Below are 23,457 nucleotides of genomic sequence, written 5' to 3' on the forward strand. Positions count from 1 at the left end.
GCTTACTTTTTGAGACTGAGTCTAACATACTTGTTCAGGATGCCAAGAAGAATCGACAATCCTCCTGTCTCAGTCTTGTGAGTAGCTGTAGAACAATGACACAATGCTTACATTAAGATTTTTCCTATTGTTATCATAGTAGTTGCAGAGTCATAGCTCATTGTGGTTGGTTTGTATCTTCCTAATGACCCATGGAATTGAACATTTTCTATTAAAATATTCAACATTTCTTGCAATGGAGTTACTATTTCATTTTGTTCGCATGTGTTTCTGTGTAGTGTACACAAGTATGTATATCTTTGTTCCTTGTGGGGGTAAAAATATTTATATATACATGTGGGTGAGTGTACATGTTGAGGTTTGAGGTTTTTTGTCATGAATCTATGTTAGTTGCTCTCTATATTACTTACTAAGGTAGAGTCTCTCAGATGAACCTACAACAAAATAACATAGTCTGGCCAGCCAGTTTGCTTCAGAGTTCCCTTTTCTTTACCTCTTAATACTGGATTATAAACAGGCCATGATACCGGAATGGCATTTATATATGTTCTGAGACCCAAACTGCAGTCTTCATGCCTGTGGGACAAATATGATATTCAGTGAACCATCTCCCCAGCCCCTTGACTCATTTTGGTTTGTATGAATTATATGTCTTCCTTGTATATTCTAATGATCTAATTATCTAATATATTATTTATAATATTCCCTCCAGTCCTGCAAGTTATATTTTTATAATTTAAATAAGTTTATTCCATACTCATTTAGAATAAATCATACATATAAGAAAAAACCTATTATATATAATCTTTTTGGTGTATGTTGAGTATCTAGTTATAGTTTGAATATGAAGTATCCCACAGAAGCTCATGTTTTGGATGCCTGATCCAAACCAGCAGCTAATGGTGCTATGTGGGAAATATAAGACCTAGCTCGAGGAAGTAAGTGATTTGGTTCTGTTTCCCCGGGTTTCTTGACATTCCCTCCACCCCTGCTTCCTGTCTGACTTAAGGTTAGGAATCTCTTCTGCCTCATATTCCAACTACCTTGATGGTCTGTCAAATCCATGATGTCAAGAACTGAAACTGCTGAAGGTATGAGTCAAAATCATCATTTATACACTTATATTGTTTTCTTAGACAATTATTGATCTTTTGGCTATGAGAAAGCTAATGAATACATGACCTACAGTTCATTATTCTACATTCCTGCTGTATCATTTGTATTTTACAGTGACCTGTTCATTTAATGACCCTACATTTGATATCAATTTGTGTTCTATTTTTTATGTGTATATTTATTTAGTCAGAAATGAAATCATATGTGTTTTCCTTTCTGCATCTTGAATATTTGGTTTAGAAATTTATCCTCCAGATTCAGGTGAGTTGTAGGAAATAGAAAGATCCCTGTTTTAGAACAGAGTGACACATATACACAGCATACATTTTTTTCCAGTTTTGACTCAATTTGTACTTTTAAAAAATTTATTCATTTAATTTAAAAACAATATTATTTTACATATCAATACCAGTTCCCTCTCCCTCCCATGGCCCCCACCAACCCCCTCAGCCAACCCACCATCCATTCCCCATGGAAGGTGAAGCCTTCCATGGGGGGTTTTTTCAAGCCTGTCTGAGCATGTATATTCAGTTCACATTTTGGCTGTTGTAATGAACATGGGTATGCATGTATCTGGTTGAGTTTGCTATTATTAACATACAGAGATTTCAGGTTATACAGAGGGAAGATTAAATAAGCTACCACCCCTTCCCCTGAAGAAGAGCTTGATTAGAAGTTTCATTAGAGTCATCCCACAGACTGCCATGATAGAGCCCTAGATAGAGTGAGAGAAATGAAGATTAAGAGAGGGAATGAGGGAGAGAGGGAGAAAGACAGGGATGGAGGAAGGGAGGGAGGGAGAGGGAAAGAGAGAGAGAACTGTAGTTTCTGGCTTATATAAGTTTTAGGTAGAGGGGAGAGGTCCACGCACCTTGTTGAAGAGCAAGTCGTCTCTAAATAGGATAGTAAAAGCATAATTCAATGTAGTCTTGATGTGGACATGTGGCTAGATTGTGCTTACAGCTACAAAGGGTAAAAGAGTCTACAAGGCCACAGCAATTTTCTATATCTATGTCCTGAGAGCAAGAGAGAATGCATGTTGGTATTGCCTATTTTTGGAAGAGACACACTGGAAGCTACATATGGTGAGTTATTAGATTGGGTTACACAGTATGGTCTGGGTAGTCCAACAATAGCCACTTCACACTGATCAGGCTAAGAATCTATTAATTGTTTAGTTCAAAAATTAGGAGGTCTCAGCAATCCCAGTTTGGCATTAAAGACCTGGAAGACTCCTGGAGAGCTGATCTTCAGGCTATAACAGAATCCTCAGGAAGTAGGTTCTAGTATCAACAAAGAAATGCTGAAACAATGGGATAGATGAACTTGCCAGTCAGAGTGAGGGCAAACAGGCAAAAAGGAGAGCATCCTTCTTCTATGTCCTTTTATCTTGGTTGCCAACAGAAGGCAATGCTCACACTTTGGGTGGGTTTTCCTGCTTCCAACAATTTGATCAGGAAAGTCTTTCACAGTCCTGTCTAATGTCTTTCATTTTAAATGTTTCAGATCCTGTCAAGTTGACAAACAATATTATCCAACACAGATTATATACCTAGAAGTGGAGTTATTGGTTCATAAATTAGTTCTCCATTTATTTATTTGGATACATATACTTTGTTTTCTGTTAGTAAGAAACTGCATCTCCAAACAATATACAAGGGGTTCCCTTTTGTCACATCCTTGTCAGGATTCATGTAGACGGAGTTTTCTTTTCTGCCTGGTCCCATGGCCTTTTAACCCTAAATAAACAAAACTGAGGCTTATATTAATCATAACCTGTTTGGCTAATGGCTCAGGATCCTTATTGGCTAGTTATCTATTAATTATTAACCCATTTCTATTAATCTAAGTATTTCCATATGATATTTGCTTACCAAAGAATAACCGGTCCTGTTACTCCTTCAGTGACTGCATGGAATCTCCCTGCCTCAAACTCTTTGTTCTCTCCCCAGAATTCTCCTTGTCTCATAGTCATGCCTAAATTTCATGCCTGGCTACTGGTCAATCAGTGTTTTATTCATCAACCAATAAGGGAAACATATATACAGAAAGATATTCCTCCATCAGATGTCCTGATCTATCAAATTCCACCCTTTCCTCTTGAGACAGTGTCAGTCATTAAACCTGGAGCTGGGCTGGTAGCCAAGAAACCCCAGGGATCCCTCTATTGCACTAGGGTTATTTGCATATGGCTTTTCCTGTTAATTATTAAATGAACACTGTGTATGGTTTACAAGCACATATGTCACCACATCCAACATCTTAATTCTGTTCTGGAGATTTGAATTTAGGTTTCATTCTTGTGCTGCAGGGCCTCTTAACCCCTAAGCAAGCTCCCTAACCTCTGTGGATACTAATATCATTTTAACTTCCATCTGAATGGCCATTCCTAGCATCATTCTGTACATTCTGAAACTTTGGTGTATTGCTTTCTCTTAATATCCATTAAAGCATTGATTCTTCTGAGATTGTAGGTACCTCACAACCAAATTGTTCTTCACATGAGTCCTCATTTGTGTAAAATAGATGAATTTGCAGGAATCTAATTAGTTTCCTAAGAACAATGTTAAGTTGAAGATCTTATATACAGCAAATAATATGATAATCAAAGTCCCATTGTCCTAATTAGTAAGGAACTTATTAGCGGCTCTTTTTCTCGGGAGTAAATTTCAGGGCTCAAACCCTGGACCCTGCTCATCCTAAGGAAGACTTCTATTTTAGAGCTATATGGATCACCTGGACATTGTGCTTCCTATAGAAGACTTCTCCTGCAGAGCTACAGGCATCACCTGGACCATGTGCATTCTATAGTAGAATTCTACTGTAGAGCTACATGCATAATCTCACCATCTCCTTTTGCTGGTGAGAGAATTCCCAGGTAACAGCAGGCTTAAATATTACCTGTATTGGGTATTTTCCTCACTGCTCCATAAAATGCATGATAAGGGGCATATTTAAGGAGAAAAAGATTTATTTTGACTCAGTGTGAAGGCACAGAACATCATGTCAGGAAGATCATGAAGAAGGCTGGTCATATGCCCAAATAGTCCAGAAGCAAAGGGAGATGAATGCCTATGACCAGTTAGTTTTGTCGTTTTATTCTATCCAGTACCCAAGGCCAGAGAATGGGTCCATCTTACTGTAGAGTAGATCATTCTACTTTAACCTAATTAAGGCAATTCCCTCACAGGTGTACCTGGCACCTTCTAGGTGATACCAGATCCTGTGAGTTGACAAACATTCTTAGCCCCCACACTCTTAACTGTGTGTATTCTAACAACAGAATCAATTGCTTAGGAAGGAATGAAAATGATAGCATCCTAGGTTTGTTAAGACTTTGGGAGTGAGACGTGCTCTCCTTTTGTGCCTTATTGTATGCCCATGAATCTAATAGTACCAATTCAATGGCTGCTGAGTTCACCTGCTTTATTTGCCCCAAAGAGAAACGTCAGTAGAATTTCAGGACTGGAGAACTGCCTGTCAAGCAATGTCTGCATCTGCCCTGTATTAATTTCACACAGCTCTGGAAAAAAGAATTGAAACCAAATTTTCTCTTAGGTAAAAAGCAGTTCTTAGGAAGGTGCAGCTGAATTTGAGACAGTTGGCAAAGATAGGAAAGGAACAGGGACTCTGGGGCACCTGAATGGGATTTATTTGCCTTTCTTCTACTCTCCCAGATTTATTTCACAGCTATGAAAACGACTATTTTAAACCATGTTAATTTTTGGAACATGAACATTTGATATTCTTATTTCAACACATGAACATGAACAAATGTTTACATTATAATGTTAAATGCACCAGCTGCTCTCCTGTCAGGATAAGTGTTGATGCTTTTTCTTTAAAAGGTGAAACGAAGCTCTTTAAAGTCTTTTGCTCATAGGTAACCATGCGAAGGGCCTAGTTTCCCCCACTCCCTCTATCTCTGCCTTCCTTCATCTTTCTTTTTCTTTAGACAGAATCAAATTTTCTCAGGAAAATATTTCCTGTTTGTAAATGTACGATAGCAGGTCCATGCACTATGGCATCAGCCAAGGCAGGGATTGACTCACTTTTATCCTTGTGCTGACAGAAGGGAGTTTAAAGAATTTATCTGAGATTTAGCTTGTTTTGAAGTTTCCTTCCTCATCTGTGAAAGACTGGTCACAGCCTGAGCAGGAATGGCCATGCATTCTGAGAGCCAGCACCCTTTGAACAGCTGAGTCTGAAAAATGTTTTATTTTCCTGTTCTGGTCCAAAGCCCAAGGGGGTCAGGGATTTCTCAAATTTGATTATTCTTGTTCTGCTTTCCTTATTAAGATAACAATGCACAGAATTTAATTCTCAATGGGGTTTAATCCTCTAAGGATTTCAATGAAGTTAAATTGATCTCCAGATGTAAACAGAGGACCGGCCCTTCCTGTGTTGCAAATACAGGTGTTTCTCCAGGTGGGAAGTTCCTGTACATATGGATCCAATAAATCACCTTCAAAAAATTGTTAATTTTTTGAAGTAGTTTTACATTTTCCCCTCCTTATCATGCTTTTCACAAAAATCATTAAGCAAATATAGTGCAAGTCTGTTTGAGCCTAATTGTGAAACTAATTATACCATTATTGAGAAATATAGTATGAGCTATCTCTAATTCTTCCACTATGTATTGTAGGAAATATGACTACCATACTAGCCTTATACACAATGTGTATATCATATGGAAGTAATTAGGGAATATCATTAATGAAACATAGTTAATGTTATATCAACACTTTTAAAATACTTTTTCTTTAAATGTAAAACTATGAGAATGGTTCCAGTCACTCTGATAGTGTGACTGGCCATTCTCTGCAATGGCCAACAAATCAACAGAATGCATTTTTTTCTCTTCCACTCCAACTCCCATCCTATCACACTGGATTTCCAATGAAATTGGCCTGCTTGCCCCTTGAACAGCTCTCTGCCTGACTCCTTTGTGTCATCCAGTCTGCTCATGGCTTATGACTGCTTGATGAATCTCCCATTTCCATCCTAATGAATTCAAGTGTAATTTTCTGGTATGTCTCTCCTGGAGAACTTCATGCAGAAAGCTGTTCTGCCTTGTCTTTCCTGCTCTGCTTCTGTTCTCTATACAGACCCTTCATAGGTATGATTTCCACACTCTCAGACTCTCAGATTCAACTAACACCATTCTAAGGATAGGAATAAAAAGTAAAAACAAACTTCCTTCATTGGACATATATAGACTTCTTCTCATAGTTTCTTAAGACATTGTCATGTTTGGGGGAGCCTTACAGTGTTGCGGTTTGAGACACATATGAAGATGGATGACACTTTTAGTCAAAAGGTTTTATTAATGAAGGCCATGGAGCAAGGACCTGTAGTTAAATCTTCAGTCTTCACAGGAGAACAGAAGTGTACTATTAAGTTTTCTTGCAGAAGGCTCAGTTTTACACTATGGAAAAATAGGCCATGTTAATAAGTAACCTGTGCCCCCATGTGTGTACTGTGAAAACTATGTTATTTGACTGAGGTCACATGGACTTTCTGGAAGGGTTCAGCTTCTTCACCTATGTGGTATGAAGTTTAAAGACTTGTAGTGCCATGTTATAAAACATTTCCACTGCATTAATTTGGATATGTGCAGGTGATTTATATGAAAGGGAACATCCATACATTATAGACAAGTGTGTTATCTTTTGTGAAGAATTGATGATACATTATGTTTGGTACACAAAGGGAATCTAAGATTATAAACCAAGTAAATATCAAGGAATGTCTATAGAGAGGGCTATACCAGCATGCATTCTCTCTCTCCTCTCTCACTTTACTTAGATAAACTACCTATAGTACATGCTGAACAATTTAATTGTATCTGCCACAATAATGCATGTGATTTGTCACTGTTATTTGGCAAATGGTTGGATATAGTTATGTATTATATTATTTTATAGATTGTAGAGTGAATCTGTTTGTGTGTGTCCCTCCTATCAAGAATGTGTTGCCCTGTTCTTCAAAGCCCTACCCCTGCCAGGGTGGATGGGTAACTCCCTTTAAATGTAGCACTCTGTTGCTCCTAGGACAGTGTTACTATGTGCCCTGTGAACTGATGTTGAATGGATAGGGGTTGGGTGGTTGGTGATTCATAATCAGAAAAGAGAGTAGAATAAAATTCAATTAAAAAACCCCAAATAAACCTTTTGTTTGTTTTTGGGACAAAGTTTACTGTGTGACACTGGCGGTTCTAGAAATACTTTGTGGTTTAGTCTGGCCTTGAATTCAGAGATTCACCCACCTCTGCCTCAGATTGCTAGGATTAAAAGAACACTAACCTCCACAAATGATTATTTTAAAGAGGAAAGAGCAGGAGTGCCATAAAATTCCCAAGAAACAGTTAGAAATAAAATGGTATGTAACTCATGGAGCAACTCTAGTGAGGTTCATATTATCACCCTGCCACCTCTTGTGATGTTTAACATGAACATCCCAAAGTCCCCTACAACCTGCCCTCCAGGACTCTTATCCTCTAAAGAGATGGGAAATTTAACAGATGATTTTGCCCAAATTTCATCCCTCTTACTTGCATCCCAGGCTCTGGGTGGGCCAAGAGGATGATGGTGAGTATGTAAGTTTGGTCTTGCGTGGGAAATCATGGGAGTCCCATATTGCATTATCAACCCAGGTTTTGTCACTGGCAGTAAGAAAGTTAGATAAATAAAATTTGTTTCTTTGTAAACCTTCCAAATGATTGGCTGGTGTGACTTTAGGTTGATGAACAGGTGAATTTTAAAGTTTTGATGGTTCCAGCTCTTCTGATGTTCCCTGCAGAGCTAAAGCTTAATGCAAATGCCTAGCTTCAGAAGAGTTTATTTCATTAGAATTTACACTGCTGTGAAACTCTGCTCATTTGCCCTTTTAATTTATTCTTTCATAATTTCATATGTATATATGATGTACTCTGATCATATTCTTCCCAATTATCCTTTGTTTATCCCCCTTCCCTTCTCACTGAATTTCCTCTTATTTCCAACAAGCATCTCTCCTACTTATATGCCTTTTTCATGTTGGTTACCAATTTCATTTAATTGGGATTTTCTGCCTGAGCAGGAATGGAGAGGTTATTTACTTAAGTAAGGGAAACTTGCCATTGGTCATACACCCAGGAATGTTATAAACCCCACCTTTTCTTCTTCCAGCAAATATTACCTATAGCTCCACAGGGTGGGTAGGGCCTTCAGAAACTATCTCTCATCCATGATGAAATGTTGACAGGCTTCTCTTGTGTGCATTGCTTGCTAGTTGGTGACTCAGTTCTCATGATCTCTGTCACCTTCAACAGTACAGTGAGACAGAACAAGAATCATGCATTTATTTGTTGATTCAGACGAGAGAGGCCAACTCTTCTCTGCTCAGTGGTGTGTCAATAGTGACATTGTTCATTGAAAGAATAAATAAAGCAATGGAGGAAATGGGTTCACCTGAGCTGAAAATGGGGGCAAGGGAGGTGACTTAGTGAGTGAATAGTTTGTCATGTAAATACCCACATTAAAAGTCAGGGTTAGTGGAGCAATGTAATCCTAGCACAGGGTACAGAGAAAGGAAGATCCCAAGTCTCTGGCTGGTTAGCCTTCCCCGGGTGATGAGCTTCAGAGTCAGTTAGAGATGCTACCTCAGAAATTAACAGCGAGAGTGACAGAGGGAGATACCTGGCATCAAGCTCTGGCCTGTGCAAGTGCATCTATGCACAACTACCTCCTCCCCACACACATACACATGTGTAAACAAACATTGCACTGCACCCACCCCTCCACATGAGAACAGCCATAGAAATGGGGTTTTGATTTTTGGTATTCAAAAGCTGCAATTTGTCAAGTAAATTGAAATAGAAATATCTCAGAAAAGCACTACACATCTCCTGCACTCCATCACATAATTCCAGAACACAATCGACACAAGGAATTGTGAAGGAAAAAAAAAAAAAACATAACTCTCTTCCAACTACTGTCACTGATTCATCTTGCCATCAGGGGCTTGATATTCCTAAGAAAACAATTGTTTTCACATTTTGTTCTGGATTTACTGACATTCACAGATCTGAGATAACTCAGTAAGCATCTTCAACTCTCTATTTTTATAAGATGAACACTCTTTACTTTATGCTTTTGAAAAAGCACTTCTATTGTTTGTGTTGTCAGTGTCCCTCATAGCTCCATGTGTCAGAAGATGGGCCTCCAGTGTGCCATTGTTAGGTAAGGAAACCTTTAAGAAGAAGGGTGTTGATAAGCTTTCAGGTAACAGAAGGCATGTCCTTGAATGGAATTGTGGGAGCCCTGTCTCCTTGAATTCTTAATTCTCTGGCTATGAAGCATGAGGCTTTTACTCCAGCACATGACTCACCCCAGCCCAAAGCAACAGATTCAACTAGGAATAGACAGCACTCCTAATGCTGCAAACCAAAGTAAAACTTTCTCCTTCCTAAATTGATTATTCCGGGTATTGGCTCTAATAACAAAAATAATGATAATACTTCTCATCAGTCTCATGCATTATGAATTGCTTTTCTGTGCAAACAGGATTGCCCTGAGTTTTTAAAGATATATTAATGTATATATAAAGATGAATAACTTCTTGTACTAGAAATGTCTCTAAGATTAAACTGAGAATAAATATGCTGTCAGTGATCAGATAGAAAGTGCTGTCATGGGCAGAAGAGAATTAATGTATTAAGTAATTAATTATGGGTTGCTCTAGGTTTTGTTTTCTACATCATCAGAATATTTACAATATAGTTTATAGCATCTCTTGTGTTTATAATTAGTGCAGAGGAAGCTCAACCACAGCTTCCTTTTACAATTGTGATTGTATGAAATAGTCTTTAATTCTGTTAAAAAAAAGAAGTGATTTCAAGAAAGAACATGCCACAGAGGTGTTGGCAAGGAAGGAAGTCCCATCAGGTGAAGTAACAACTGAACTAAAAGCAGGAAGTTGTCTCCAACATTAGCTACAGAATCAGGACTGTGGAAGATGGCTAACCATGAAAGCTGTTCTTAGTTTCGAGGCCCAAGGGATCTCTCTGGGTCCCATGAGGGATGGACAACCTCAAATGACACAAACAACCATCAAAAGTGTAACACTCCTAGGTTTGATAATTAGGACAATGACCAGCCTAAAGGGGAGGTAATTAACAATACAGCTTATTGAGATGTCTGCATTTACATATACTTTGCAGGATTGTTTCCAAGAATGCCATAGCAAAAGGATGCTACAAAGTATGTCCTTCTCTCTTACTTTTAAGCAGAATGTGATACTTCATTTCTGGTAGCTATGGATTCACTTTGTGATCAATAACAATTGACATTCATTGTTGGGTTATCCAAGCCCAAATTGTTCAATAGTTGGCAACTGTGTTGAATTAGCATTTATTCAAGAAGAGTTTCTCTGTGATGTCATCTGCCCTGACTACAGAGAAGCTCCAAAAATGGGCTTTTTACTCTTTCTGCCCCGAACAGTTAGGAACAGGTAGTGGACATCTGGTCTGTGCAGTAACCTGATGTAGGTTCATAGAACAGAGCTGTCAAAAAAATACACTCCAGATGAGAGTTATTAGAATTATCACCTTATGACCACAGCCGGTCATGGTGAAGTGCTGATGTAAAACAATATTAGGTGAGTTACAGGTTCATGGCTATAGTCCTGCATGATAAAGTCCTGGTGTTCTAAAGCAGAAGGGAACTTGTAGGTTCACAGTCTTAGGCCGCCATGAGGGGTCCCAAAGGAAAACACAGTAGCCTTTAGATTCCCCAGTTCTCTTCATATCCTGAGAATAAAGGGAGTGTCTCTGTCTTATAAGTTTTCGACAGAATGTAGGTCAAGTCTAACACCATGTGATCCTGGCCTAGCCTACATGCCTGAAGTCACAAAGGCAGGCACTAGGTAGTACCGTAAAATTATCCTGATACTGTAGGTAGGGAAGAGGAGTTGCAAGGCCACAGCACAGCTTCTTTTTGTTTTTAATCTATTTCTTTTTATTTAAATATTTTTTCATTTTGCATACTAGGCCCAGTCCCCCACCTTCCTCACCCCAACATTCCCTATCCCACCCTTATCCACTCCTCAGAGGGGTAAGGCCTCCCTTGGGGAGTCAACAAAGTCTAGTATATTAAGTTGAGGCAGGACCTAGCCCCTTCCCCCTCCATCCTGGTTGAGTAATGTATCTGACTGTAGGGAAAGGGCTCCAGAAAGCCAGTTTATGCACCCAGGATAACTCCTAATCCCACTGCCAGCTCCCCCCACAACAGATCAAGCCACATAGCTATCACCCACATTCAGCAGGCTTAGTTCAGTCCCATTCAGGATCCCCAGCTATTGATCCAGAATCCTGAGCCCCCACTAGCTCAAGTCTGCTGCCTCATATGATCTTCTTCCCCATCTTCAACTGACTCCAGGAGCTCAGCCCATAGCTTGGAGGTAGATCTCTTCATCTGCTTCCACCAGTTACTGGATGTAGGTTTTAATGATGACAATTAGGGTAGTCATTAATCTATTTCAGGGAAGACCAGTTCAGGCAGCAACTTCACTATTGCTGGGAGTTGTAGCTGGGGTCATCCTTGTGGATTCCTGGGAATTTCCCTAAAGCCTGGTTTATCCTTAACACCCTAATGGCTTCCTGTATCAGGATATCTGTATATTAGATGTAAAGCAAAGGTTAACCAGGCTACAATCCACAACACCAGAGAAGCTAGGTAAAGAGAATGACTCTAAGAGGGACACATATGGAGGGCTCTAGGAAAGGGAAACACCTAAGATCTCCTAAATAAACTGGTAAGGGAGCAGAAGGGAAAGCATGCAGGATGGGAAAATGTGGCTCAAAATGGCCACAGTTGGGGGATGGATAGAGAGGGGGAGTAATGACATAACGCAGCTTCTTTTCTGTTTGCTCTCCCAGAGATAGCTGCAGGAGGAGCTTGGCAAGACATCTCAGTAAAATAGAAAGACACTGGGAGAAGCTGTGATATAACTTTCTGTACAATGAATCACAGTACTCACTCGTCATTCAACAGTAGGCAGCCTTATCTCTTTTGGGCAAAGTTGTAAGATAGGCATACATGATAACATTGGTACTTAGCATTTTTCCCGACTTGGCTTTTCTAAGAATATCAACCTTTAGGGGTCAAATTCTATTGCAACTAGAACTCACATTCATGCAAAAGTTATAAGTAGCTTGAAGAGGTAGTGCCTACTTCCTGTGGAGGGCATGAGTGACTTCATATCTGAGAGTTGATATGCTCCAATTGTCTGCTGAAAACCAAGCAAGCAGCATAAATAAAGACATTTCAACAAATACCTAGCTATTTAAATAACAATTACATAGGCAACATTTTTCCTATCTCAAATTTATGCTTTTGAGAAAATTTGTTGTGTTAATTTTTCTTGGGAAGGCCTAAAAAAATCAGTTATTCATCCCATGTAGGTCACCAATGGGAGATCAAAGTAATGACCACATCTGTTTTCCTTCGCTTACTTACAGAGGATGGATGAAGGGCTAGTTGTAGGACCATGGGTGTAGGTTTCTTCCAAATACCTTAATCACTGTGAAGTCCCATCCATTGTGGATGAAGATTTTATAGAAGTTGAATCATGGATTCCCACTTTCAGTAAAGGTGCAACTACCTGCAAAGGCTACTGGGGAATCTTCAGCCTTATGAGCACTGTCAACAGCACCATAACCATAAGCTTAGATCTGACTACCACTATACTATTTTTCTTCTTAGTGGCCATTTGTTGAACAAGGAATGACCTACTCTAAGATGACAATAGAATGAACATGTTATGTCAAGAAGAAAATGGTCACAATGAGACAAATTTTAAAACACGGCTCTCATATATAAATATAGGATAAAGCTAAAGTTCAAATTTAAAAATTCATTAATGAGGGAGCCAGTATGATAGTAATGTTGGTTCAGAGAGCACATGGGGATTCATGCACTATCAAATATATTCTGCAGTGTTTACTTCCAGTATCTCAAAAGAAAACGATGTTAATATCTTAGACAATAAGCCATAATTTTTGAGTTAAACATCACTTTTATGTTCACTGCATAGAATCTATAAGTTGGCATGTATTATAGTCCTAATCAATGATAAGGTAAATAGAACATCAAATAATGATGAAGCTATAATGAAATAATTAATTCTACAGACAATTAGCAGATATTCAAGAGAATTAATTTTCATACCAGGTAGACCTCATAAACAATGCTTCACTGTGACACTGGCAGATCATGACCCTTTTGTCCTTCCACCCATAATTTCAACACCTTTCTTAATAAAGAAATATATTTAATTTTTCTTAAAATTAGAAACGTAATATTCTTAGTTTTTTCAAATTTATAAACAGGACATATACAAAAAATAATCTTTTTCTTTTAATTGTTTTACTTTTAGAAAGAGTAAAAAAAGATTTCAGGTGGGTCAGTTGGTTTGGGAATGAAAATGGCACAGAATCAGGTATGGGCTTTGCTGGGACAAATGGCCCAAAGGCCACAGGAGCCAAGATCAAGCCTTCAGGTAGGAAAGCATTAAAAGGAACATTTCATACTATCAGAAACAGTATGATGTGAACTTCAAAGCAATGGGAGGTTTCCCTCTAAAACTTGGGAAAGAACTTCACAAGAGGGTTAAGTATGCTATTGTAAGACTGAGAGGGCAGCTATGGAAAACATATGGGAGGAGGCCAGAGGAGACTTCAGAGAATTTATAGAAACATGGGGAAATATCTGACTTGTATATCATTGAAGATCTGGCAGAAAGTTCAACAGCAAATGATTTGGTTCAGTATAACCTATGTGACTCAGATCATTGAGGAGCTAGATATTGGGTAAGACAAAAGGAAAAAAATGGCTATTAAAAGCACAGTATAGGCAGCTTAACTCTCTGTTTCAAAGACAGAGCAGGGCATGGCCTGATTATCTTAAGGTATGATATCTGGCCTCTTAGAGTAACCAGCTTCTTAATGGGAAGGCAGTGATCTAATAATTGCAAAATAAAATTTGGATATAGATCCAATTTTTACTATTGTGACTGAATTTATAGATGGAAGACAATGCCCAGATATTTGTTTGCATAGTAATTTTAAATCCTACAAAGTTAACATTGATAAGCATGGCAGTCATTTTATGCTGTACTTGTTATATTGTTATTGCTAGTATTACTTCAACAACTATTACTACTATTTTTATCATTATTATAATCAATCTTAATTACTTTTCTGTTGCCTTGATAAAATAACTATTGTCAAAGAAAGCAAATATTATTTAGCTTACAGTTCTGGAGGTGTAGAGTCTGTTATCACCAGGCAGATGGCAGCAGGAGCAGGAAACATAGCTCATAATTCATCCACACACAGGAACCAGAGAGGAGAAAAAAAAAAGATGAATGCTGGTCCCCAGTAATGTATTTCCTCCAGCACAGCTCCACATTCTCAAGGTTCTACCATGTGACCAAATTTGGAGGAACAAGTGCTCAAATGCATAAGCTTATGGGTGAATTTCTAATTCAAAACACAACACTATGAATGCTCTTCGACTTTTCCAAGCTTAATGTGTCACTTGCTCTAAATTTTCATCCTAGACCTCATTCTAAAGTTGATGAGCTTTGTCCAAATATTCAAGATTTCTCACAGATTTGAACATATTTTATTTATCTTTTAGTTGTCCCCCCATTAAGACTGTATAAACTCCTTGATACTAATGCTCAGTCCTCACTCACAACTGTGTAAGCAGAATATCACCGATTTCTCCAAATAAATATACACATTTTCTAAAAAAAATAAACATACAGAAATAAATGAAACTGAAGGAAGGAAACAGTTGAAATGAATTATTCAAATAAATTGAGAAAGGTTACATTATAAAAGTGGTTCATAAACAAACCCCAGCTGTGAGGAAATTCTCTGTATATTCTCTAGAAGGTGATGACCATTTTCCTAAAAGAGTTGCCAATTTTTTTGAATTTCTATATTTTTAAATTTAAATTACAATCTTGTTTACATGTCATTCTCAGTTCCCTGTCCCTCTGCTCCTCCCCTGCCCCCCCAACCTCCTATACCATCCGGTTTCTGCTCCCCAGGGAGGATGAGGCCTTCCATGGGGGGGTGGGTCTTCAGAGTCTGGCATATCCTTCGGATAGGTCCTAGGCCCTCCCTTGTGTGTCTAGGCTCAGGAAGTATCCCTCTATGTGGAATGGGCTCCAAAAGTCCATTGGTACACTAGAGATAAAAATTGTTCTACTAGCAGAGGCCCCATAGACTGCTGAGGCCTCATAGCTGACACTCATGCTCAGGGGTTCTGGGTCAGTCATATCCTGGTTTCCCAACTATCAGTCTGAGGTCCATGAACTCCCCCTTGTTCAGGTCAGCTGTTTCTTTGGGTTCCAGCAGCCTTGTCTTGACCCCTTTGCTCATCACTCCTCCCTCTCTGCAACTGGATTCCAGTAGTTTAGCTTAGTGCTTAGCTTTGGGTGTCTGGTTCTGCTTCCATAAGCTACTGGATGAAGGTTCTAGGATGGCATATTAGGTAGTCATCAATCTAATTATAGGGGAAGGACATTTAAGGTAGCATCTCTACTATTGCTTAGATTCTTATTTAGAGTCATCCTTGTGGATCTCTGGACATTTCCCCAGTGCTATATTTCTCTTTAAACTTATAATGGCTCCCTCTATTATGGTATCTCTTTACTTGCTCTCCTCTATTTTTCCTCAGACTCAATCTTCCTGCTCCCTCATGTCCTCCTCTCTCCTCCATTGCTCCCCTTCTGTTTCTCATACATCCCTCTGCCTTCCCCCCATACTACCAATGTGCTCAAGAGATCTTGTCACCTTTCCCTTCTCTGGGGGACCATGTATGTCTTTCTTAGAGTCCTCCTTGTTTCATACATCCTCAGGGGTGTGGATTGTGGGCTGGAAATCCCTTTCTCTATATCTAACACCCATATATAAATGGGTACATATGTTTGTCTTTTTGTGACTGGGTTACCTTACTCAGGATGGTTTCTTCTAGTTCCATCCATTTGCCTTCGAATTTCAAGATTACTTTTTTTTTCTGCTGAGTAGTATTTCACTGTGTAAATGTACCACATTTTCTCTATCTATTCTTCAGATGAGGGGCAACTAGGTTGCTTCCAGGTTCTGGCTATTACAAATAATGCTGCTGTGAACATCGTTGAACAAGTGTCCTTGTTGTATGAATGTGCATCTTTTGGGTATATGTCTAAGAGTGGAATTGCTGAATCTTGAGGTAGACTGATTCCCAATTTCCTGAGGAACCACCGTATTAACTTTCAAAGTAGCTATACAAATTTGCACTCCCACCAGCAGTTGAGGAGTGTCCCACTTTTATTTTTTTACATCCTCTCTAGAATAAACAGATATTGGTGCTTTTGATTTTAGTCATTCTGACAGGTGTAAGATGGTATCTCAGAGTTGTTTTCATTTGCATTTCTCTGATGGCTAAGGATGTTGATCACTTTCTAAAGTGTCATTCAGCCAATTTGGACTCATCTATTGAGAATTGTCTATTTAGTTCTTTACCCCACTTTTTTGTAATTAATTTTATTTAGTTCAAATTAGAAACAAGCTTGCTTCACATGTCAAACCCTTCTCCATAACCTTCCCCCAACTTCCCCCCTCAACCCCCCACCTTCCCCCAACCCAATCCACCCTCCCCTCCCCAGGCAGGGTAGGGCCCTTGTCGGGCTCCTCAAAGTCCACCACATCATCTAGGGCCTGGCCTAGGCCCTCCCCATGCATCCAGGCCAAGTGTACACCCCTTCACGTGGGATGGGCTCTTAAAGTCCCTTCTTAAACCAGGGAAAAACACTAATCCACTACCAGGGGCCCCCTGGAGTGCAGAGGCCTCCTCATTGACATCCATATTCAGGGGTCTGATTCAGTCCTGTGCTGGCCTCCCAGACAGCAGTCTGGGGTCCATGTGCTCCCCCTTGTTCAGGCCAGTTGTTTCTGTGGGTTTCACCAGCCTGGTACTGGCCCCTTTAATCTTCATTCCTCCCTCTCTGCAACTAAGTTCCAGAGTTCAGTTCAGTGTATATCTGTGGGTGTCTGCCTCTGCTTCCATCAGCCACTGGATCAGGGCTCTAGGATGGCATATAAAGTAGTCTTCAGGCTTATTATAGGGAAGGGCATTTAGGTTATCCTCGCCATCATTGCCTATATTGTCAGTTCATGTCATCCTTGTAGATATCTGGAAATCTTCCTAGTGCCAGATCTCTCCTCGGAACTATAATGGCTCCCTCTGATATGGTATCTCTCATCCTGCTCTCTTCTATTCTTCCCCTAACTCAACATTTCTGGTCCTCTATTTCCTGTACCCTACTTTTTAATTGGATTTTTTGGTGTTTTGGTGACTAGTTTCTTGAGTTCTTTGTATATTTTGGAAATCAGCCCTGTGTCTATGTGGGGTTGGTGAAGATCTTTTCCCATTCTGTGGGCTGCCATTTTGTCTTATTGAATGTGTTCTTTGCCTTACAGATGCTTCTCAGTTTCAGGAGGTTCCATTTATTAATTGTTGATCTCAGTGTCTGTGCTACTGGTGTTATGTTCAGGAAGCTGTCTCCTGTACTAATTACTTCAAGGTTACCTACCACTTTCTCTTCTAAGAGGTTCATTGTGGCTAGATTTATGTTGATGTCTTTGATCCATTTGAATTAGAGTTTTGTGCATGGCAATAGATACGGATCATTGACAGTCTTTTACATGCCAGAACTAGTTATGTCAGCACCATTTGTTGAAGATGATTTTTTCCATTGTATAATTTTAGATTCTTTGTCAAAAAACAGGTGTTCCTAAGTGTGTTCATTAACATCAGGGTTTTCAATTTTATTCCATTTGTCTACCTGTCTATCTTTGTGCAAATACAAAGCTTTTTGCAGGAATATAGCTCTGTAATAGAGCTCGAAGTCAGGGATGGTGACTCTCCTGAAGTTCCTTTATTGTACAGGCTTATTTTGGCTATCCTGGGTCTTTTCTTTCCCCATATGATGCTGAGTATTTTTCTTTCAAGGTCTGTGAAGAAATGTGTTAGGATTTTGTTGGTGATTGCATTGAATGTAGATTGCTTTCAGCAAGATAGCCATTTTTACTATGTTATCCTACCTTTCCAAGAACATGCCAGATCCTTCCATTTTTTGGTATATTCTTCATTTTCTTTTTTTAAAGACTCAATGTTCTTGTTCTACAGTTCTTTCACTTGTTTGATGAGAGTTACCCCAAGGTATTTTATGTTGTTTGTGTCTATTGTAAAGGGGGATGTTTCTCTGATTTGTTTCTCAGCATTTCTCAGACAATTTGTCATCTGTATTTAGTAGGGCTACTGATTTTTCTTTACTTAATCTTGTATCCTGCCACTTTTATTAAGGTGTTTATCAGCTGTAGGAGTTCTCTGATAGAATTTTTCGGGTCACTTATGTAAACTATCATATTGTCTGCAAATGGTGACAGTTTGAATTTTTACTGTCCAAATTTTATCCTCTTTATCTCCTTTTCTTGTCTTATTGTTCTGGCTAGAACATAAAGTACAATATTATAAATATATGGAAAAAGTGGACAGCCTTTTCTTGTCCTGATTTTAGAGGAATCATGTTGAGTATCTCTCTATTTATTTAGATGTTGGCTGTTCTTATGGGGTATATTGCTTTTATTATATTTAGGCATGTTCTTTTTATCCCTGACCTCTCCAAGACCTTTATCTTGAAGGGGTGTTAGATTTTGTTAAAGCCTTTTTCAGCATCTAGTGAGATGATGATGTGGTTTTAATTTTCAGTTTGTTTATATGGTGGATTACATTGATGGATTGGGATGAAGTCTACTTGATTATGCGGGATGATTTTTCTGATATGTTCTTGGATTCCCTTAGACAGTATTTTATTAAGTATTTTAGTATCAGTGTTCATGAAGGATATTTGTCTGTAGTTCTCTTTCTTAGTTGTGTCTGAGTGTGGCATGGATACCAAGGTAATTGTAGCCTCGTGAAAGAGTTTGGTAATGATTCTTCTGCTTCTATTGTGTGGAACACTTTGAAGAATATTGGTATTAGCTCTTTGAATTTCTGGCTGAATTCTGCACTGAAACCATGCATGTGGTCCTGGCCTTTTGTTGGTTGGGAGAATTTTGATGACTGCTTCTATTTCATTAGGGGTTATAGGTCTATTTAAATTGCTTATCTGTTCTTGATTTAATTTTGGTAAGTGATATCTATCCAGAAAATTGTCTATTTCCTTTTCATATTCATATTTTGTGGAGAACAGATTTTCAAAATATGACTTGAAGATTCTCTTGATTTCCTCTGTGCCCACTATTTCCTGCTTTTCATTTCTGATTTTGTTAGTTTTTGGATAAAGTTTTGTCTATCTTGTTGATTTCCTCAAAGAACCAACTCTTTGTTACATTGATTCTTTGTACTGCTTTCTTTGTTTCTACTTTATTGATTTCAGCCCTCAATTTGATTATTTCCTGGTGTCTACTCCTCCAGGTTGAGTTTTCTTCTTTTTGTTCTAGAGCTTTCAATGGTGCTATTAATTCTGTAGTGTGACTATTCTCCAGTTTCTTCATGTGGGCACTTAGTGCTATGAACTTTCCTCTTAGCACTGGTTTCAAAGTGTCCCATCAGTTTGGGTATGCTGTGTCTTTATTTTCCTTGAGTTCTAGGAAGTCTTTAATTTCTTTTTTTTTTATTTCTCCCTTGACCCAAAAATGATACAGTTGTTCATTGAGCAATTTCAATGGGTTTGTAGAGTTTCTGCAGTTTGTATTGTTGATACATTCTAACTTTAAAACAAGGTGGTCTGATACGCTACGATACAGATGTTTATTTCAATTTTTTTGTATCTGTTGAGGATTGCTATGTAGCGAAGTATGTGGTAGATTTTAAAGAGTGTTCCATGTACTGCTGACAAGAAAGTATATATTTTTTTTTGAATGGAATGTTCTATAGATGTCTGTTAAGCCCAATAGGGTCATGGCTTCTGTTACTTTCTTTGATTTTTGTTTTTTGTTTTTTTTTAATTTCTGTCTGGTGGTCCTGTCTCGTGTGAGAGTGGGGTGTTGAAGTCTCCCACTATAAGTCTGTGAGGTTTTATGTGTGATTTTAGTTTTAGTAGTGTTTCTTTTAAGAAAGTGGATTCCTTTGTATTTGGGGCATAGATGTTCAGAATTGAGACTTTTGTGTTGACGGACTTTTCTTTTGATGAATATGAAATGACCTTCTTATCTCTTGATTGATTTTAGTTTGAAGTCTAATTTGTTAAATATTCGGTTTGCAACAACAGCTTGTTTCTTGAATCTATTTGATTGGAAAATCTTTCCCCAACCCTTATTTCTGAGGGTCTGTCTGTCTTTGAAGTTGAGGTGTGTTCTTGTATGCAGCAGAAGGATGGATTCTGTCTTCATATTCTTCATATCCACTCTGTTAGCCTGTGTCTTTTTATAGGGTGGTTATGACCATTAATATTGAGGGATATAAATGATCATTGCTTGTTAATTCTTGTTGAATTTGCATTCATTGTTGGTGGTGGTATAATGTGTGGATACCACCACCACCCCTTTTTTTCTTTTGGCTTTGCTAATGTGGGATTATCCATTGCCTATATTTTTTTTTGTGGCTGTAGTTAACTTCCTTGGGATGGAGTTTTCCTCCCAGAACTTTCTGTAGGACTATATTTGTGTATATGAATTGTTTAAATCTGGTTTTGTCATGGAATATCTTTTTTTCTCAATCTATAGTGATTGAAAGCATTGCTGGGTATAGTAGTTTGGGTGACATCCATGGTCTCTTAATGTTGGTAGAATATTTATCCAAGACCTTCTGGCTTTCAGAGTTTCCATGGAGAAGTCATGTGTAATTCTGATAGGTTTACCTTTATATATTACTTGGCCTTTTTCCTTTGCTGCTATTAATAGTCTTTCTTTATTCTGTGTTTTTGGTGTTTTGATTATTATGTGCCAGGGAATTTTTTGTGTTCTGCTCTACTTGCTGTTCTGTAAGCTTCTTCTGCTTTCATTGGCCTGCCTTTCTTTAGGCTGAGAAAACTTGCTTCTATGATTTTGTTGAATATGTTTCCTGCACTTTTGAAGTGTGTTTGCTCAAATTCTTCTATATCTATTATTCTTAGGTTTGTCCCTTTCACAGTGTCCAATATTTTCTGGATATTTTGTCTTAGGGATTTATTGGACTTAAGATTTTCTTTGGTGTATGACATTATTTCTCCCAGTGAATGTTCAATACTTGAAGTTCTCTCTTCCATCTCTTGTATTCTGTTGGTCATGCCTGCATTGTATTTCCTGATCATTTGCCCTGCTTTTCTATTTCCAGAATTCCCTCAGTTTGTGTTATATTTTATTATTTCTATTTCACCTTCTAGCCTTACACTGTTTGAATTGTTTCCTTCATTGGTTTTTTTTTCTTGGCTTTCCTTGTTTTTTTTTTTTTTTTAAGAGATTGATTATTTCTTGCAATTTTTGGTTTGTCTTTTCCTCCATTTCTTTATTTTTTCTTCCATCTCTATTCTCATTTCCTCCTCTAGGGTCTCTATCATCTTCATAAAGATTTTTTAGGATTGTTCTCTTCTGATTCATCTACATTGAGATGTTCAGGTCTTTCTGGTGTGGAGTCCCTAGACTCTGGTGCAACATATTGATCTTTCTGAGGCTGAGTGTGATCTTTTACTGTCATCTTCACATCCCTTCTTCTTCCAGTGGGTGCTGGTACTCTCTGCCTCTCCTGGAGAGTATGGGCCCAAGACTCTCATCTGGTGGGTACAAGCATGTCCAATACTCTGATGGCTATCATCTTCCCATGGGTGGAGGCAGGGCTAGCACTGCATCATCAGCCGACTCTGTATGGTCTGGTTTGTCGAGAAGGGTTCTACCTGCTCCCAAGTATACAGTTCCCAGACCTCAGGAGGCTCTGTGCAGGGCACTGGAAGGTGGGAGAGTTGCCAATCTTGAAGAGTGAATACTCAGATGTGTTCTTGGAGATAGAAAAGGACAGAGAGCATAAGCTCTTGGTTTATGTAATGACCCATGGTAAGCTACAATATCACGTTTGAGGTATCTAATATATAGAAATTTAATACTAAAAACAAAACATTGGCATTGGGAGATGGCTAAGTAAAGCCTGGCCATGTATGTGTGAGAACCTGAGTCAGCATCCCTAGAATCCTTGTAAACTTTGGGTGTAGTAGTCATTGTCTTCAGTCCTAATAAATCATATGTAGAGATGTCAGACATAGTGGGAAGATTCCCTGGAAGTTCACAGACAAGCCAGTGAGCCCTGGGTACACAGCTGTGAACAAACAAGATACATTGCCCTAGACAGTAGGAAGCTATGGAGTGACACTTGAGTTGTCCTCTGACATACACATGCTTTCCATTACATGGATGCACTTATATATGTACACACACACACACACACACACACACACACACACACACACACAGAGAGAGAGAGAGAGAGAGAGAGAGAGAGAGAGAGAGAGAGAGAATTTAAAAATCCCTAGTAATTGTTGTCATTGATAATCTCAGTGTATCTAAAGTGAAAAAGAATTTAAGGAAATAAAAAACAATAACAAGATGTGATGTTACCACAAGCCATACTTGAATCTATGGACCTGAAGAAGAGGGAGGGTCTAACTGCAGTCTTCTACATGTCTGCAACCAGTTATGCCAGCACCATTTGTTGAAGATGTTCTCTTTATTTCATCTTATAAATTTGGATTGTTTGTTAAAAATCAGGGGTTGATAGGTGTGTGGGGTAATATCAGAGTTTTCAATTCTATTCCATTGGTCTACCAGTCTATTTTTGTGCCAATACCAAGCTGTTTTCAGGACTATAGCTCTGTATTAGAGCTTGAAGTCAAGGATGGTGATGCCTCCAGAAGTTCCTTTATTGTATAGGGATGTTTTGGCTATCCTGGGTCTTTTGTTTCTCCATTTAAAGTTGAGAATTATTCTTTCAAGGTCTCTGAAGAATTGTGTTGCGATTTTGATGGGGATTGCTTTGAATCTGTAGATTGCTTTTGGCAAGATTGCCATTTTTACTATGTTGATCCTACCTATCAAACAGCATGGGAGATCTTTTCATTTTCTGACATCTTCTTTAATTTCTTTCTTTAGAGACTCAAAATTCTTCTGGTACAGGTCTTTCACATTTTTGGTTAGTGTTACCCCAAGGTACTTTATGTTGTTTGTGGCAATTGTAAAGGGTGATGTTTTTCTGATTTCTTTCTCCACCAATGTGTCATTGGTGTATAGTAGGGCTATGGATTTTTTGAGTTAGTCTTGTATCCTGCCACTTTGCT

At 38.5% G+C, this 23,457-nt stretch overlaps 1 protein-coding gene across 3 annotated transcripts in view; it reads left to right on the forward strand.

Moving 5' to 3' along the window:
• Cntnap5 (contactin associated protein family member 5) overlaps nucleotides 1-23,457 on the forward strand; it is an 897,862-nt gene that overhangs the window by 664,044 nt on the left and 210,361 nt on the right. The gene's annotated exons all lie outside the window — the stretch shown is intronic.

This window comes from Cricetulus griseus, chromosome 5, assembly GCF_003668045.3.
Source record: "Cricetulus griseus strain 17A/GY chromosome 5, alternate assembly CriGri-PICRH-1.0, whole genome shotgun sequence".
NCBI lineage: Eukaryota > Metazoa > Chordata > Mammalia > Rodentia > Cricetidae > Cricetulus > Cricetulus griseus.